Source organism: Papilio xuthus, unplaced genomic scaffold (genome assembly GCF_000836235.2).
Source record: "Papilio xuthus unplaced genomic scaffold, Pxut_1.1 DF825946.1, whole genome shotgun sequence".
In the NCBI taxonomy this organism is placed as follows: Eukaryota; Metazoa; Arthropoda; class Insecta; order Lepidoptera; family Papilionidae; genus Papilio; species Papilio xuthus.
This window is the reverse complement of record NW_013532703.1, coordinates 16119231-16138152: the sequence shown is the minus strand read 5'-3', so window position 1 is coordinate 16138152 and position 18922 is coordinate 16119231. Positions and strand designations below refer to the sequence as shown.

General features: G+C 33.3%; 1 protein-coding gene and 1 long non-coding RNA gene across 2 annotated transcripts in view; both read left to right on the top strand.

Annotated features, from left to right (window-relative positions):
• LOC106125002 (uncharacterized) overlaps window positions 1-5423 on the top strand; it is an 11855-nt gene extending 6432 nt beyond the window's left edge. The window contains exon 3 of the long non-coding RNA XR_001228235.1: window positions 5346-5423. This is a non-coding gene — a long non-coding RNA (uncharacterized LOC106125002). The remainder of the gene's footprint in view (window positions 1-5345) is intronic.
• A 45-nt stretch (window positions 5424-5468) lies between these two features.
• Window positions 5469-18922, top strand: part of Dscam3 (Down syndrome cell adhesion molecule 3) — a 60574-nt gene continuing 47120 nt past the window's right edge. The window contains exon 1 of the mRNA XM_013320333.1: window positions 5469-5517. The gene's annotated coding sequence lies outside the window, so the exon portion shown is untranslated. The remainder of the gene's footprint in view (window positions 5518-18922) is intronic.

Here is an 18922-nt window from a genome sequence, read left to right as displayed (position 1 = left end):
TTACACGAGCGAGTATTGTTGTTATTTAATATTTTACTCTTTTTAACAAAACATATAATTAATAATTTAAGTAAAACGTCACCATTTCATACAAAATATGATTAATTTGTACCATTTTTCTTGAAACATTTCGCTGTTTTCTTTAAATTCTATTAAGTTAAAAATGTTTAAATTAATTCGTGAATAGAGATCAAAGGTTTGCGAGAAAATCTCACAGACAGCGTCTCTTAAACCTCTATTCAATTTCGTGTCAAAACACGACCGTGTGCTTTATTCAGCTTTTCTGAATATTTCCTACTGAAGAATAATAACGAAAGCCCGGATTTAACACTTTTCCTATTTCATCTTGTTTATTTTCTCTTGGGTGTTTGAGTAAAGTGCGTTAGAAGGGAGAAAAATCCATAGAGAATTACCTCACTGTTTGTTTATTTTCTGTTTTACTGTTTTAAAGACGGTAGCGGCAAATTTAAATAAGTTAATAATATTAAAATATACTATCATATCGTAACATAATATCTGATAAAAAGGCAAATGCCTCTATTTATTTAAAGCTGATAGGAAGGTGTGTATTGACAACATTTAAACATTGAAAATAAAGTGAACATGCGTTTAAATGGAAAAATATATATGAGAGGAAAAGCCAGGGCAGTTTTTTTTATTTGATCCTCTGCCAATTAAAATGCAAATTGTAGTTATCTGAGGTGCGGACTTGCCTCGGACGGAGTATCTCGTTCGTGTTATTTTATACTGATACGTGTAATACTTCATACAAACATTTTGTATTGCATATACATTGCGTATAAATTGTTAAATAAACAGATTATATTTCAATACGGATATAGTAAATGTATTTTTGTTGAAACAAAACTTGATCGATAGTATGTTAGCAATGTTCTCAGTGATGCAATTAACTATTGGCCGACGAATATTTGCATGTTAATTGATGCGAAATTTGCTGAAAACCGCAACAGCTCTTTTGATGTCACAATATTTGGAGAGCTAACTTAATAAAAAAAATATACACAACTCTGGTTACTCTGATGTTTATATTAAAATTATTTAGTTATGATTATTTAGTTAAATAATGTAAATTAGAAGCTGTATGTACTCAATACTTCAATTTTTTTTATAAATATATATTAACAGTTTTTTTTGTAAATTTACTAATATTTCTTTAACCATTCCAAGTAAGCTCTAGGCTTGTGCTAGGATATGGTTTACGACGAATTAACATTATATTCTTAGTTTCATTTTTCATTCGTTGCTCTTATGTTGGATTATTATGTATACGAAATACTTTGACAATATATAACACAACGTAAGACGCTTTATAAAACAATACCTACACCACTAATATACATTTTATTAACCAAAAGACTGACACAAAGTTGCCATCCGTGCTCCTTGTTTATATGCAAATCTAACACAGGACGCGACGTCGCTCCCCGCCAGCTCCACATCAAATGTCGGAAAATATTAAAGCTCTCCTTCTTTTGTTTATAAGAAGTCCACTCGATAAGCTAAGTTAAAATTAAAATAAGCTCTGGAGGTTACGTCGCTTCAATTTAGAATATTTGTATGTAGAAGTATGAAATGGTTTAAAATCGTAAGATGATTTTTATTTTTCGGTACACTGTGCACGCACTTGATATAACAGATCGATTCTACTCAAGGGCAATAAAACACCAAAAGCTCTGAGAGTGCTTATTTATATTGTAATAAGCTTTTCTGGTAAGGCGAGAAGCGCTGCTAAAAAAACTTGACAGCTATAGTTGGTCGTGGATCTTGTGACACTGTTTTTGGCTTTGACTGAGGGGCGCTAGTGTGCTATCATAATTTAGTTTGACTTATTCCCTTGACCCACCGGGTCAGCTAACTTTGTCGGTGTATAATAGGTTTTATTTAGTTTCGCTGACATTTAGGCCTCTGCGGGCGATGCTAACGAGCCCGCCCGTTGTGTTGCGGCTTCACCTGATAATGAAGCATTAACATTTAATTTATCAAGTCACGAAGAGTTTAATGACTGTCGAAGCTCTCATTATCACTTTTTTACTACCGATATTTTAGATTCAATATCATCTTCGGAACAAAAATTCATTCCAACTCTGATAGTATACTTTTTTAATTTTTTAAATTTTACAATCGGTCAAATTCTTTGGATCTCTCACTTCACCCATCAAATGAAGTCTTGTAATTTTGTTTAAAACTACTTTTAATAGGTATAAATAATGAAATATTATTTACATTTTATGTCATCGCATTATATTATCAAAGCTTTTATGATGTTAACCGCAGCGGCGATGGCGGCGGCGCGGAGCGATACAGTTTCGTTTTTTATAGCGCGCGTTCGAGCCGCCAGACAATGGATGCGAAAGCTGCGGAAACATTAATGTGCATTAGCCGGGGAACGTACATTTTGGATAAAGGAGTTAATGTCAAAAGCTAAAAATGTTAGCGAATAATAAATAAATAAATTTACTGTGTATTCAATGTTAGGTAATTTTTATTTTTAGTAATTGCAGCTCTCTAAAGTTTCCTATGATATAATAGCACCATACTTAGGTTTATAACATTTTTTTATATTCATTGTATTTGATTAAAATGTATAATTTATGAAGCTGACTGTAATTATCTAATCGGCGAATCAAATGTCGGACAATGGTTCAACATATCGGATTCAGTCGCATTAATTATGATGACGTCATTAGCTCGTCAGGTACACTATGGCCGATAGAGTGAGGCTCTGATATCAAGTAAAATTAATTACCGACGAGGATTCTAGTCCAGTGCTCATTCATTTGTGGTGAATTCATCATTAACAACACACGACCTCGATATCGGTATGCATCATTATGTTAATCATATATTATGTCAGTTATGATTGATATCTTACTTATATCTATATATTACATAATAATATATTTTAGTTAAGAAAGAAAAATATATAAAAGCCACGTAAGCAAAGTTGATCTACATATAAAAAGAGATAAAATTTTGTTTTGATATGAGGTCAAAAAAAAGTTAACGAGCAAATAAATAATTTACGATTGCATTACGATAGTAGGATGAGCTCTTTCATTTAGACAGCGGCACCTTATCCAGCGGGTCGCGGCGCGGTGAGCGGCGCGCGTCACCGGTGTGAACCAGACCGAACCGGATCAATCTCCTCCGCGCTACCGAACGGTTGCTCTCACAAAATCTTTACCTTGCTATCGGATTTGTCAAGAAAATATGATCAAATCTTTTTTAACTGGAAGAGTTTTTGGGACAGTGCTAAAAGTTTCCTCTTATTCCATGTAAGCATTCCTAGTAAGTTAAGTAAAAGATTCACGACAAAATTCAGCGGATTTCCAACTAATGTCCGTGTGGTCCTATTAGTCCTACCGTGGTGGTAATATTCAGTAATGTGGCGGCATGTGTGGCAGAAGTAGATCGCAGATCGCAGCTGTAATACAATATGTGCATGTATTACGGCGTCTCTCTCTGAAACGCAAACCGCATTAAATCAATTTGCTCGCTTCTGTTAGCTAAATCTACTCGCATTTTGTACGCACTACAATTGTGTTGCAGCACAAAGCAACAAAGTCCCTTTGTTATCTATCAACTGAAAAATGTCATTAATCTTATGATATACTTTGACTATATTGACTTACTAAGATATAGAAGTGATCATCCATATTAGTTGGTACTTTATAACGAAACTAAAAAGTTCTTCCAACGTAAAATATGTTCACAAATTTTTACATGTTTAATGTTTCCTGGTTGTTTATGAAAAGACTATATATAATTATGTGTGATTATTATGGAGAAAATAAATTCCAAGTATTAAAATTAAAATATTTAATTGTGTTTTGCGAAAATCACGTAACAATTATAAATTGCTATAAATCGTGTCTTCTCGCATTCGTAGCACCTTTATTGTTTATTGTTTACATTAAGCCGTTATTCATTTCATATTTTTGTTTCTGAATATCATTTTATATTTATCTCGTATGCAAATGTCCTTTCGTTTTGTTACATTTTTATTTATGTTTTATAAGTTCCCATTTCACATTGTTCTTTCTGTTCTTTTGTAACTCTTACTCAGTATAACTGGATTTTACAATATCACATTTTAATTAGCATTTCAAATTAATTCAAAATAACCGAAAGCTGAACCTGAACTAAATCTGATCCAATTTCAATAAGTCCTGCTTTCAAATTAATTATTGCATCTTTAAAAAATAACTTTGGTAACGCGCCAATAAATATGATAAATACTATATTATCTATGATTCATGTGTCTCTCAAAGTTCATTAATTTATCTGGAAAACAAGTGATTTACGGATCAGTACAGATTACATATCTATTGTCTTTATAATACAATAAATGCTTCGTGAATTTTGTGTGCCGCAAATAACTTACGCACTGGCATAAAAAGCTCGCTACGATTTTCATTGCTACAAGTAAGTTGTAGTAACTATGTATCTACTAGTGTTCTAAATTTACTAACTCCGTATATATTGTAATATTACTGATTTAGTTTAGTTGAAGCTTATGATAGGTAAAAACGGTTTATGTTAAAATTGTACATCGCGCGGTAAATAAAAACGTCCGTTATCTCTTTGTAATTTACGAGGCGAGGCGCCCCCGCTCGGGTAAATTGTAAAAAGTTGTGTACTTCTTTGTTTGAAAGTGTTTTGAGGTGCTTTTAACTTTGTACAAAGAAAATTAAAGGTACAATGTATACTTAGCCAGTAACTTGCGGACTTATGTTCCGAGAAAAGCTTTCTTTTTAATGAAAAAAATAAACAACATCGTCATAAACGATAGAGCAAGATTATTCTGTTTTAAATATACATAGTTTATAAGACGAAGAGAGGTTTACCCTACTTGCATAAATACTAACTATTTCATAAAGTCGTCTTGACATCAACAAAATTTATCATAATGTGGAAGCCGACCAACTTTTGTTTTTGAAACATTACCAAATAAATTGTTATTAGTGAAATAAACTAATAATTGTTACAGTAATGTGACTTGGTGTCTGTTGCAGGCTCCATTAAAGCGCACAACATCGTAACTTAACATGATTAAAACAACAAAGTTTCTGACAATTTACGTCTGACTGTTAAGAAACTAGTTAATTCTCACTAGATAAAATTTTTAAGTTCCTATTATTTCATTCAAATTCTCTATAATATATCGTGTTAAAAATTGCAATCGTCATTACAAGTCGTTACAATGACATTAATGTTATTACAAGTTTTAGCTACAAAAAATTAAAAGCAACTAAAACAATTTTTTTAAACTTCAATTTTTTGAGACATCTTTGTGCACAATGTGACATATAGTGTGTATACAGGAGGAGAGGGCCAGGAGCACGGGCCGGTGTTCCTGCTGGAGCCGCCGGCGCGCCTGGCCTTCGCCAACAGCACGGGCGCGCGCGTATCGTGCGCGGCGCACGGCGCGCCTCCGCCCACCATCACCTGGCAACTACCCGACGGCACGCCGCTCGACGACGTGCCCGGACTCAGGTCAGTACTTCATTGTCTAACATTTTACTTTAAGATTGTTACCTTATAGCAATGTATAAGAGTGCGTTCATTTCAACGAAGGTCCTGATCTGAAATGACGTTGATTATATGAGCAATTCATACAGAGAAATTAATTTGATTATGCTCAATTTTTAACAACCACTTTTACCTAATAATTTCAATAAAATGTATTTATTAAATAGAATATTTAATATGTTGATATCTTGACGTAGCCATCAAGTGTAGCGAAGTTGAGTGGAGTGGAGTTGATATAGTAAGTGGCCACTCGGCCCGATCTACATAACTCCTCATCAGGCGAACGACGAACCTTATGTATTAAATTGTTAAATAACTCAAGATAATATAAATCATTATCTAGATAGTTTTCTTTTCATAATATGTATTAATCTCGTCACTAAGTAAATTGTTGACAATTGTCTCGAATTAATTGTAGTTTTTAGTGTGACCTTGTGACACTTTTTTTTTAATTGACATAAGGGCGCTATTGAGCTTTCATAATTTAGTTTCACTTATGCCCACCGGATCAATATAAAACTCGCTAGGATATCGGATCAGTTGAGCGACTTTTGTTTTTCTTCCATTACTTTTATTCAAAATTTATATATATTTTCGGCATCTCACGCCGAGGTTTTTTTATTATCAGACTTATTTATAAGGTATCAGGTGGACTGTCGAAACATTCTTTGTTACTGAGAGATTTTTGGATATGTGTTTATGAAAATGTGATGTAGTCAGAGAGCGCGGTTGCGCGGCGGTTATTATTCATAGATGTGAGTCGTCGCTCACCGCACTCCGCATCATCCTGAATAATGTGTGGAAATACACTGTCTGTCTCGTGGATCAACTTTTCTTTCGTGCTATATGAAATGTTTTCTTCTATTGATTTGCCACTGTCTTAACGAATTCTTATTAACAAGTTGCAAGTGAAGTAAATAATATGTTATTTTTATATGAAAATATGCAATATGTGTTCACAAGTCGTATCTTTGTGGACTAACATTAAAATAGATTTGAGAGCTGCAGCGGCCGATTGAGCGCAGTTATCCGTGTCTCATTGCAGGAACTACTGTCGCGGTCTGTGCTGAAGCCGCATGAAATATGTATTACTGTTTAGAATACTTCCTTCCTACAAAGGTAACTTCTGAACAAAGGTGACAACTGTTCGACATCTGTAATATTATTCAGATTGCAATCGCAATCACGATTCAGAGTTTCTTGTATAATATACTACGTAGTGACATTTATCTTATACCGCTACGCTAACAAGAAGTTTTTGTTCTATGTAAGACGTTTATAATTTACATTTAATACAAGTTAATATAATTTTGATATTATTCAAGTTAAAACAAAGTAGTGGTATAAATAAAGGGTGTAAGTATTTTGGATTTAAGTTTGTTGAATATTAAAGGAGGGGGTCGTTGAGTGTGTCGTTTAACATTTAACCGCGAACAGTTTATAGCCCGCAAGGCTCCAGCGGCTTAGTAGAGCGCCGTGCTCGGAGCAACGCTTATTGTGTACTCGGGTTATTTATTGCTCAATAGTGGGCAGGCCAGCAGCTAACTTGCGCTATTTCAATATTGCCGCTTCTCTTCAAGTTACGAGAAATTATTTCAGGTAAATTTATAACATGAGAAAGTGTTACATCACGATTTCTTTTTCAGTTCTACATATATAATTTTTTTGCTTGTTTGTTTTATGTGATTTAGACGACTAATTCTTATTCATTACACGAAGGTATTAATGTTATACTCTACATCGGTACTGTTTACTTAATTTGAAACTGGTTCATGTGAAAGTTTTCACATGGGAGTTAAGATGGACGCACTCCGACTTCCAAGTTGACCGTTCATAGAACAAACAAGGATTTGTATTAAATATTCAAAGTTCCATTTGTGTTTGCATAAAGCATTTCATTTCCCTCGATGAGAGCGAGTGGCTGTGTCGGAAGGGAGAGCGGCAGCGGCGCCGTGACCGAGTCGGGCAAAACGACACTGCAAAGTGCGTCGGTCCCCACTCTCCGGGAAGTCGACACGAAGACTTGTTACTTTGTACTTTCAAATTTCACTTTAAGGAGTGATAACTTCCTTTTTTTTTTAAAACGAAAAAGTTTAATTTGTGTTAGCTGCCTAAGTCCTAAGCCGTAGGTTTACGTCCATGTTCTTGATTCATAAAGAAGTCTTTTTTTGTGTCAGGCAGATAAGATTATTTAAGTATATTTTAACACAAATAAGTGGACTCGCAATTCAATCAGAAATAATTTAAAATATACTCTTTATTCATAATAATTTTACAATAGTGTTTGTCCCGATATAGAAACAGCACACACGTTTGCAGACAAACAACTTCAGCGGAGTTAGATTGCCTCAGACGCGTGCACTTCGAACAATTTAATAAGTTCTGTATATGATAAACTTATATTTCTTGTCTTAGAATTACTTATCTTAATTTAAGTTGTATGAATAAGTATAGGTAAAAGTTATAATAGAAAATATATTGGAATACCTAAAGCTAAGCTAGAAGCTTTATTGTTATTAATACGCGGTAATAGTGCGTGTGAAAGTTAAGTGCCGTTGATTTTCTATCGTGGTAACGCAAACGTTGTCGTTACGTGCTCGTCGCGTTGGCTCCCCGCCAGCCCAGCAATAACAAAGGCAAAGAGTACGCATTTGGCGCGCGCTCTAACATCACCCGTTTTATTAAAACGCCCCGCAATTTTGTCGCGACCGTTTGATATCATCAATTTAGTGAATTGTTATCGACATACAAGTCGCTGTAAGAATAACATAAATAATTTCTTATTGTGTTTCATATTTCATTTGTATACTTACCCTGAGCAAAATTATGTTACATCGTATGGAATAGGTATTATATTTTAAATCTGTTCAACATCTTACAACCTGGAATATAAAGTTTGTAAAAATGTATTCCTTTTTACTATATAATAATAATAATAAAATAAATAGACTTTGTTACAAAGTAATTTGCAGCGGAGATGGCAAAACTTTTGACAATATCAGGTCCCTGTCGACTTGACAACTTAAATTCTCTTGCATTTAAGTCAAGTTTTGCAAAACAACACTTCTGAGTGCATTGCACTGCCACTGCTGCTCTGCGACGGATTCTTTGCAGCTGAAATTGTATTCTTTAAAAAGAGTTTCACACAAAGTTTTGTCGTTATACAATACATGACAATCTTCGGTTTAGACACAAAATATTACGACGGTTGAGAGATGTCTGGATGAGTAATAGACACACTACTTAGGGACACGGGCTGGCTGTCAATTACATACTCAAGATAATAAATACGTGAGTATTTTTCTAATCTAATTGAAGGTTTTCTTGTTTATTTTTAATAACAGCACGTATAAATGTAAAGACAAGCAGTAATGCCTTTTGTAAACCTAAAAACAAAGCAGAAGGTGTTTAGGACCTTTTATTATCCTCGACTATGTAGAAGTTCTACGCAGAGATAAAACAAAATGCTTTACAATGAAAATAAAATCGAGAAACAAAAGACGCTAAGACATTCGATTGCAGCAAATATAACAATATTTTGTGGCTCAAAAAACTAACAAACGGTTGAAAAGAAAGATAAAGAAGCATTTTGATTTATTTAAGTAATTACGTTTTCACGTGACATTTTGTGGGTTTCGATATTTTAATTACACAAATTACAGATAAACGTTTTAGTCCACGTCCACTTTGGTTTAATAATTTATATCATAAAGTCGTTTCCTTAGACGTGTTGTAATGGAAAAGTTTAATTGACCCCGATTTTTATTTCGAAAAGCTTACTATAATAAAACTTTCAAATCAATAATAATTTAACGGACTTTAATTCGAATTTAGAATCTGAATCTTTATATAAGCTTTATATAATACAAATGTTTGGTTCATTTTTATTATAAAAATATCTCGACAAAACGAAATTTACACATAACCTGACTAAATTAATTACATCTAAGAGGATTTTGTAGGGTCAGCACAAAATTAAATTCATGCAATGTAATTAAACGTTGTTCTAACACAGTATTATAAAATACCATTAAATGTTCTCCGTTTTAATAAAAAGAAAAAACGGCGAATTCATATTTGCGTGGGTAAAGTCTAAATGTTATTATTGAAAAACAGAAGAATTAATATATCAAAGGTTGCAATAGACGGCGATGTCCAGTGGCTGTCCAGTACCCACGCCATTCTAAATTTATCTGCAGAGCATCGATCGTGTCTACTTGTAGAATCTACCGCGGATTTATCCGGAACTTATCACATTCGATTAAATCAAATATTATATTAAAATTGTTAAATTTAAAAAAGCCTCCCTTTTCTGTAGGAGAGGTTTTCCATCGCTTTTCACATCATACCTGAACAGATCATGAACATATTGGATATTTAGTGATTTCATAAAACCCCTTTAATATGACAAAGCTTGCAAAGGCTATTATTTCTAAATAGATTTGAAAATAAGCTGTATTTTCATTAATTTGTTGACCATACGTCAGACCCGTGTTTGTCAGTTTCAAACTTTTCAGAAGATCGATAGGCACAAACAAGGTCAAAGATTTTGGTCGAAAAAATTTGTATTGTTTTTTGTGCCAAACTACTGATTAAGTTATCACGTTTTAGTTCATAACTATTAAATGTGTGGATTTTATCAAAACATTTTGAGCTTAAGAGCTTGCATGTTTACTTTTCTTAAAATTTCTTAAGTGATCGCCTCACAACAACTATCGCTTCGATAGCGATAATATTATCAGCGTTGCAATATGAATAAAACTTTAGCGAGCAAACATTTAATAGTTTAGTGAATGTTACACTAATCCAATTAAACAGAACAAACTCGGCATCCGGCGCGCATCGTGCCCGCTGCCGAGCACCCAACTTAGATTACTTGAGATTTGAGCTTATACCGGACAACTTAACAACAACCTCTCGCAACTTTCAACTTAAATATTATCTTCTACAAAATTGTTCCAAGTTAACGAAGTCATTATACATACAACTGTTTTTGTTGAATTTTCAATGATTTTTTTTTGTATTTTAGTATTAGTTATCATTATGTTATACAGGATGTTTTCAAGCTTATCATCTATATTTTAAATTAGTTAATCATTAGGTCAACTATTGAACTGTATATCTCTGAAAATAATTCGAAATATTAATACGATAAGTAACATTTTTAATGCGACTCTATAACAATAGGGTATAGGAAATAACTGTAATATACAGCAAATAACATAGTTATTGTAATTGAAGATGAATAGACACTTTTGAAAGCTGTAGTCGCGAGTGGGCCGACATGAAATCAATATAAATGATGTGCTCTTTTCAATTCTCGATCGGTTTGGTCTAGTTTTATATTGATCTGGTCTGAACTGACCTCATCCAATTAAAAAAATGCAATATGTTGCAAACCAAGCGGAGCAATACATTTAAAATGTTTAAATAATTAATAACATTTTTAACTTGTACTAGAACCACAAGTTATTACTTTTTTCGTTGTTGAAGTTATTCGTTGTTAAAAGTTAGCTATCATCCTGTGTTTTTATTACTGTTACTTAACTATTGAAGAGAAAATGCCCCATTAGTATTCAATAAAGTTTTTGACATGGGTTCAAAAGTTTAAACTATGTGAAATTAAACACGATTCTAAATTGGTATGGAAGTGGTGGATGTGAAACAAAGTGACTGTAATCAGGGGCACAAGTAATAGTCGTCAGAGATGTGGTTAAGCGTAATAATTCTCCAATTAAGTTCTAACTATTTCCGTTACATCTTTCGATGTCTCCGCCTCTATCGTCTCTCTCAGAACAATTATCACAACATAGTTGAAAATGATGTAGAAATAACACATGAAATTTATATCGCACCAGTTATTTTTTAATGAAACTTACTTTTAACTTGACATTATGACGTTAAATTGTAAGTTCATGAGGAAATGGCACATGAGAAATACAACTTCACATAACATCCACTATATGAGCACAAAAACGAGGTCCATAAATATGTCGGCAAAAGAATGAGCCGGAAAAATTTTGTTGTAATTTTTTAGAGGCACTCAGCCATCCCCGCCCCCTCCAAACCCGCACTTCGTGCCTCTCGCTTCCTGCGATAAATGAGACGTCAGCGGGGAGAGTACGATTTACGGCATATGTTACACCTTTAGACACCACAAAATATTAACTTAGTCATAGTAATTGCTGTTCGTTTTCCTAATGCTTAATAATACATTTGCGTTGTTGTATTTAACATTACTTCCGACCTGACTGCATTGTACAGCACGTTCACGTCGCGAAATGTTCTTAAGAACGGGATATTTCTTATTACACTCGTATGTTACACCTGCGCGACAAATCCGTGCAAAATTTCTAAAGTCCCAAAAGCGCGCTTACTGCAAACGTGCCCCGAATTGAAGCAACCCGCGCGCCGTGTCCCGCCGGCCACGAGCATTTGAAACAAAACTGTGATAGTACTGACTTTTTAAATTAACGAATAAATATTTCAATATTATCAATATCTACTAAGTAATTGTGGCGTAGCTGTATCGAAAATAAAAAAAAATATGATGAGATAATTTTTCTTGAAATGCAAAAAAATTTTAAGTCAACCATTCCGCACTGGGCCAGTGGTGGTTGACTAAAACCCCATAACTCGTTTTATTCAGTAGGGAAAAATATGAGCTGACGACAACTTTTCCTTGTTTCTTGTCGATAAATAACGTTGCTTATCGTAACTTAATAAACAATATAAACCTAACTTTTATTCAATACGTCCGATAATGCGGCTAAAATAATTTGGGTATATAAAAATGTATCAAAATTGTACACAAGCTTAAACAAAATGTTCATTTAGTTGGATACATTTAAATGTCACAGTGTGGTTATATTTAGAAATGTGATATTTAGGAAGATTAAACCGCTGTCCCGCGGCTTTAGCCTTTAAATGTGACATGACATTTGTAGTCACTAAATCAACCATCATTTGAAATTATTGTTATATTTAGTTTTCAAATAAAGAAATATCTTTTCGATCTTTAGTTAGGTGGATGAGAAAAACAATTATTATTCACATTTTTAACAAAGATATTAGAAAAACTGCAATAGGTTGAATAAATGATACCGAAATTATATCAATCATTGTGAATCTTTTAAATTGCAGAATGTTAAAGTCTTATTAGATCACAGTGTATCATCATCATCATCAACCTGCCCTTATCCCTATCGAGGGTCGGCACAGTATGTACTACTCCTCCATACATCTCTATCAGCCGTCATAACCGAGTCTACCCCATTCTTACGCATATTCTCTTTCACACAGTCATTCCATACGGTGTATATGCGTATTATTTAAATAGATTTAAAGGATTTAAAAAAAAAAATTAAAAAAGTTACAAAACTCGGGAATTGATTATTAACCAACTCTAAGCAATAAACGAGGGATGATAAACCTGAAAATAAGATTCCCATAACTATGGGGTTATGGGAATCTTATTTTCCGTCGTTATTTCAAAAATGAATATAAAATGTCGAAAAACCTTTTAATTTGATGAACGCTTAAAAATAATTGGTCTGTACAAAATAATTGCGAGCGACGCGTGCTCGCGCTCGGCTCACACTAAAACCGTTGAAAATTTTAAATGAAAAAATAAAAGATATGAAAGAGCTGCATAAAATAACACTTTCCGGTTCCGGTTCCGATTTAAAATTTTAATTAAGTGAATTTTCTAATGCATTTTTGTACGTAAATGAGTCAAGCTAACAAATTACATTCTTGGAATTATTTGCGTACGTTGTTTTAGGTTTCATCTCGCCTCGCTTAGGATTATTAAAAATGTTCCACTGCTTGCAATTATAATTATATTTCATATTGACAAATGTGAAATATTTTATACATGAATATATGTGTTCACCATTTTGTTGTTAAATCGGTGTATGAAATAGTAAATGCGGTTTTGAGAATATATAAAATGTATTCATTATATAGCAATGCATAGATGAATATGTATGTATGTTTGTCTGGGTTTATCGTATTGATAATCGGAAGCTTGTAAGGGCAGCATTTTTGTATATAAAAATCTTCTATTTCAACAAAGGTTACATGGTCAAATACGTAAAAAAATAAAGTTTCTATATTACTGCTAAGACAAGTTACGTTATCTACATATTTTGTCAAGAAACAAGCTACTTCAGTTATAATTAACCCCACTTATAAACAACCAAGCAAACTCATGTGTACGCATGTATTTGTTTTCTAAATACCATGAAGAAGTAGATAACTGGATGGAAAAAATACTGTATCATGTGAAGCGACAGTGCACAGCGTCGCTTTGCGTCCGTCGTGTCGTCGGAACAAATGAGATGTCAGGGAAGTGATTTATGGAAGTTTGTTTGAAAGTTGTAACTGGCGTGTGAGAGACGCCGCTGTCGACTAAACGGACTAGTTTGTGCAGTTTTTACATCACTAGATAACAAAAAACAGAAAGCGAACCTTACAGGTGACAATACTTAATAAATCTTTAAATTTTAATGTACTTGTGATATTAATAGTCTAACATTACCTAAAATCATATCAGCGGAGACATTTCTACTTTATATATATGCATAAAGGAGACGTCCTAATATGGCTAGTTTGTGTGGTATTTTGTTCTAATGTTAATATTCGTATCAGGGCGCTCGCTCGCTGTGTCAACAAATTTACTGTGAACGTGTTCATGGCCTAACTTTGCTCCGTGCAATACAGCGGCTAATACATGTACATAATAGTATCGTTTAAACGTTTAATTCACTGCTTGTTTGTGCTACGTGTACAATCGGATAGTGCATCGATAAAATTCTTTTTGTTTAATATTATTAGTTAGATGCAGCCAATGTTGTAGACCTCATAGCATAGTGTGTCTTGTTTATGATCATTCCCAACCCCTCAATAAATAATTTTTACTCTATTTTTTTTGCAAAAATGCACAGAAAAACTAGTAAAAAAATGTGTATAAAATTGGTAGAGGGCACAGACACACGAAGCACACTTCAAAGTCCTCTCCAGTGCGTCACGATGTGGCTCCCGCCGCTCACGCCGCGAATATATTACTTGATGATTTAAAACTTACACTACGTTACGAAAGTTGACTAACCAACATAAAATTAAATATTTTTAATGTCACTCAAACGCTTAAGTATTTTATGAAGTATAGTAAATAAAAAATATAGGGTCAAAAGATATAATTTACGTAGTGAAAGGCATGAAATGTGTAAACAGTTCCTTTTTAAAACAACTTCATTATATAAAATAATTTATAACTCTACAAGACTACAAGGCAAGGTATCTCATTTTAAAGTCATTTTTGTAAGCTTTTGTTGGGTTCTAAAATAACATTTTCTTATTATAGAAAGATATATTTTATGATAATTTGTGGGCGAACTTAAATACAGGGCTTAAAATGGAACGAGCAATCTTTATGTAATTTATTGAGAGTCGTGTCGCATTTAGTGTGTGCGTAATTTAAATGTTTTACTACTGCTACATCATCGACTATATTGTGCGACTGTACAGTGAAAGATAATTACAATATAAACCCATTAAGATCAACCTAATGATTAGGAGGAGAAAAGATCATTTTCATGAAAAATTATGCTGGAGAACTGTTAAAGAATTTTAATAGGCTCTCTTTGATGTTATTTTAAAAGCAGGGAGATAAAGTCGACTTAGGTATTATATTATAAAATGAACAATACATATTTATATAAGCATTACACTATTTAACAGAACAGCTGTAAAATTTTGTATTAAATATCTAGCTTTTTCTATTTGAAATCTCCAGGGAAATATGCTGTTAGAAATTATAGAACCTTTTCTTTTAAGCCTAGCAAAGAGATGTTTTATAGTCTAATCTTGTTGGTAAAATGTGATGTAAAGAAAAACTGAAAAGGCTCAATTTTCGACGACTTAATGAAATTTCGGTAGTCTGTGATGTCAATGCTATTTGCTCCTAAATATAAATCTGAGGATTGGAGTTCGTAAATATCAAACAGAGTTATGGAATATTATTACTCTCTAATGTTTTATTCACTACATCTTCATAAATATTTTTCTTATAAGAATTTTATTTATTTATTAATCAAAAGTCATATATTTTTAAATTTCGTGTATGTTACATAATATTGGCGCTAACCTTTGATGATGAAGGCGCGCGTGCACTTTAACTACAAAATGTTATTTTTCAGTACGCTGTTTCCCGCAGAGTAAATTAAATTGTAAACTTTTCGCCATTATTCTTAGTACAATAACTCAACTGTGTAATGGCTTTTTCGCGTTTTATTTGATAACGTTCCTTGTCTCCTACCGCCGCTCCCTACAGGGACGTTTGTAAGTTTTTCTTATATTACTTATAAGTAATTGTAAATTGAATCGAACTTAGTTAAGACTTAAATAATTTATACAATACTAATTTACAACGATTTTATTAACTGACATTTAAGTTAGTCGTCAATTAGTAAAATACGACAGAATGAATTTATATATCTTGTATCGCTAAAGCATCGCATATTTCCCTTGATATAACAGCACAGCAAAATGAACGCCAGCTCTAAAGCAGCAGTATAGCCGGCGCTCAGATCGCGATGGTGCTTGACGCGAAGATGACATTCTGCCGTCTTCGTATCTGTAATTATTACCATCTCAATAAATACTCTGAACAATAAATAGATCAAACAATTGCCACCAACTTATTATATATACTTCTTATTTATTTTTAATACAATAGTTGTTATAGTCACAAAAACGAATTTAAAATGAAGTCTATACACTATTGCAGTATATTTTTCACCGAAGTACTAGATAGAGCCTGGAAACTGTCTAGTGTGAAGGGTTAGGGGTGAACGACACTTCGAGTGGCATTTGCTCTGACCAACTCGGGCGAAGATTTAAAATTTAAAATTCTGTCGACAAGTTTTACAGAATATAAAACTGACATGATTTGCAAGGTTTATCGATGTTTTATCCTTTTAAATTACATAAAGTTACACAAATATTGCAGTGCTCAGCGGGTCTGTTTTTCTCCCCGGTTGGTTATTTTTTCAGATCCCTTACGTAGACACTAGAAACAAACGTGCGACCACATTTTCTGAATGCTAATGCCTCTAACAAAATTATAGCGGGCTATTGTAGTCCAACTTTAACTCGTTTTTATATCGAAAGCCTTTCGTCATCGAATATTCACCTAGTCATAGAAATTCAAATAAAAGCGTACGAAAACTCATTTTTATTTGAATTTCCAAAGGATCGCTTTCACAGCAAAGTTCATTTCTTTTACAAATATTTCTTTAGTTTGACCTGTCCCGACATTTGCTATCAAATGTAGCAAATTATATTTGATCCACTGCCGGATTACTGAATGAGCTGAAATTTTGCCTCCAATTATACATCGCGTGACAATACAATATTATGATAATACGGTGCTGACCTGATAATGGAGACGGGTGGTAGTCGTCAGAGCTTTTTCAAAGAACCTAATTAATAAACCAATAACTAAATTATTTACACTTGTATGACGTCTAAAAATATAATTCCATTATTAAAAAGCGACCACAAGTTTGTTAAAATATGATGCCACACCGCTATGCCGCTTCGCCGCCGGCCAAAGCGACATAATGACATTGTGAACTTTAGTCCATTTTTCTTGGCGCAACAACTCGACTGCGTAATGGACTTTCCGTGTTTACTAAATACATTCTCGATCTTGCTTACTGTCCTGTATATTATTACTACAACTTTATTGTTGTAAAGTTATCACAAGGCTGAGGATTAACTTTACAAAACTCTTTGGTGGGTTTTATAATGCTTACTCAATTATTTTATTGTATAATAACATCTTAAATGAATCACTTGATAAAATAAATAAAATAATTTAAAAAAATATTTCATATTTACTTTACAAAATTTAATTCTACAATTTTAATAAATAACAAAATACTTAGACGTCTCTTCTTTCGATAACACATTTAAACAACAATTAATTTTTCTCTTTACTGTTTTATCCATGGCTTTAATCCCAGGGGAACATTATTTCACGATGTTATCGGAGGATCGTAATGCGGGTAAATACATCGGTCCAAATGGAATAATATTTTAACAATAACTAGAAATCAATTTATCAGAAACTTTTCCTTTACCCCAATTCTTGCCGAGTTTCCAATAAAATATTTATTATAACATTTCTACCTTATATTATCAATAGCTTGAATACCACGAAAAACATAATTTAAATAAATGAACAAGCAGTGATGCATACTTCCTAGAACCGTAGACAGGGAACAAACTTCTCATAAAATTATTATGGTCAATTTATATAACCAGAACTTCATACCCTAATACTTAAAGTTGTAGCCGTTTTGTTACATTTTAAAAATCTTTTCTTTTCTCCTGCATCGGCCCAAATGTAATTGGAATTCCATCGCTACGCTCAATGAAATTGAATAAGCCAATACAATTTACTTCGTAAATAGTTTCGGCAAACTCTACTTGATTAAATATAGGAATTAAGGAACACGCGCCTCTAGGACGGGCACAATCGCACGTGTAAATATTGTTCCCAGCAAATTTGTTCAATTTCTAACGCACCTGATCCCTTTTTATGTGTTTCGAATCTAGGATCGCTACTCGAGATGTATAGAGCGCGATCATTTCTGAATCTAACTCAGACGCAAACGTGGCCAATTCCTAAGTTGAACTCTTCTTGGAACTGATTAAGTTTCAGTTAGTTTGTCTTTATCGTGAAAATCAATAGTACGCTTCATACATCATCTTAACATTTTATAGACATTTTTCAATGTCAACGTTTTCTACTTCTTCATAATATGGTATATTTGAACTGTGCGTCTGTTTGCAATCGATATCGTATCAAAGCGTCTGTGCAGTTGACAGCCATTCACAAGTGCACAGAAGTCGTGTACTAATCGGAAACCGCCCCGTGAATAAATTACTTGCAACGTGACTCCGCTTCCTCTATACTGTGTCTGTTCTGTGCGCTTTGTTTGTCACTGGTACAGTGTAGTTAGTTTTGTTTATGTGGACAGAATATACAGTTTGAATAGAATTATTGCAGATACAATTTGATCACGTTTCATTTTAGATAAATCAATAACTTCATTAACAAATAGAAACAGCACAAAATGTATTCATTGAATTGTATTTTATTGTTGAAGGATTATTAATTAATAATTTTAAATGGATTATTTAACGATGGCTACGAGGCAAATAACAACAACAAAGCAAATTCGTATAATAGTTGAACGAGCTTAGTATGCGATCATGTTTAATGTTTAAAAGCACACTCAAGCGGCGGTGAAAGCAGAGCCGGGCGTCGACAGTAGGCAGTCGGCACACAAAGTAC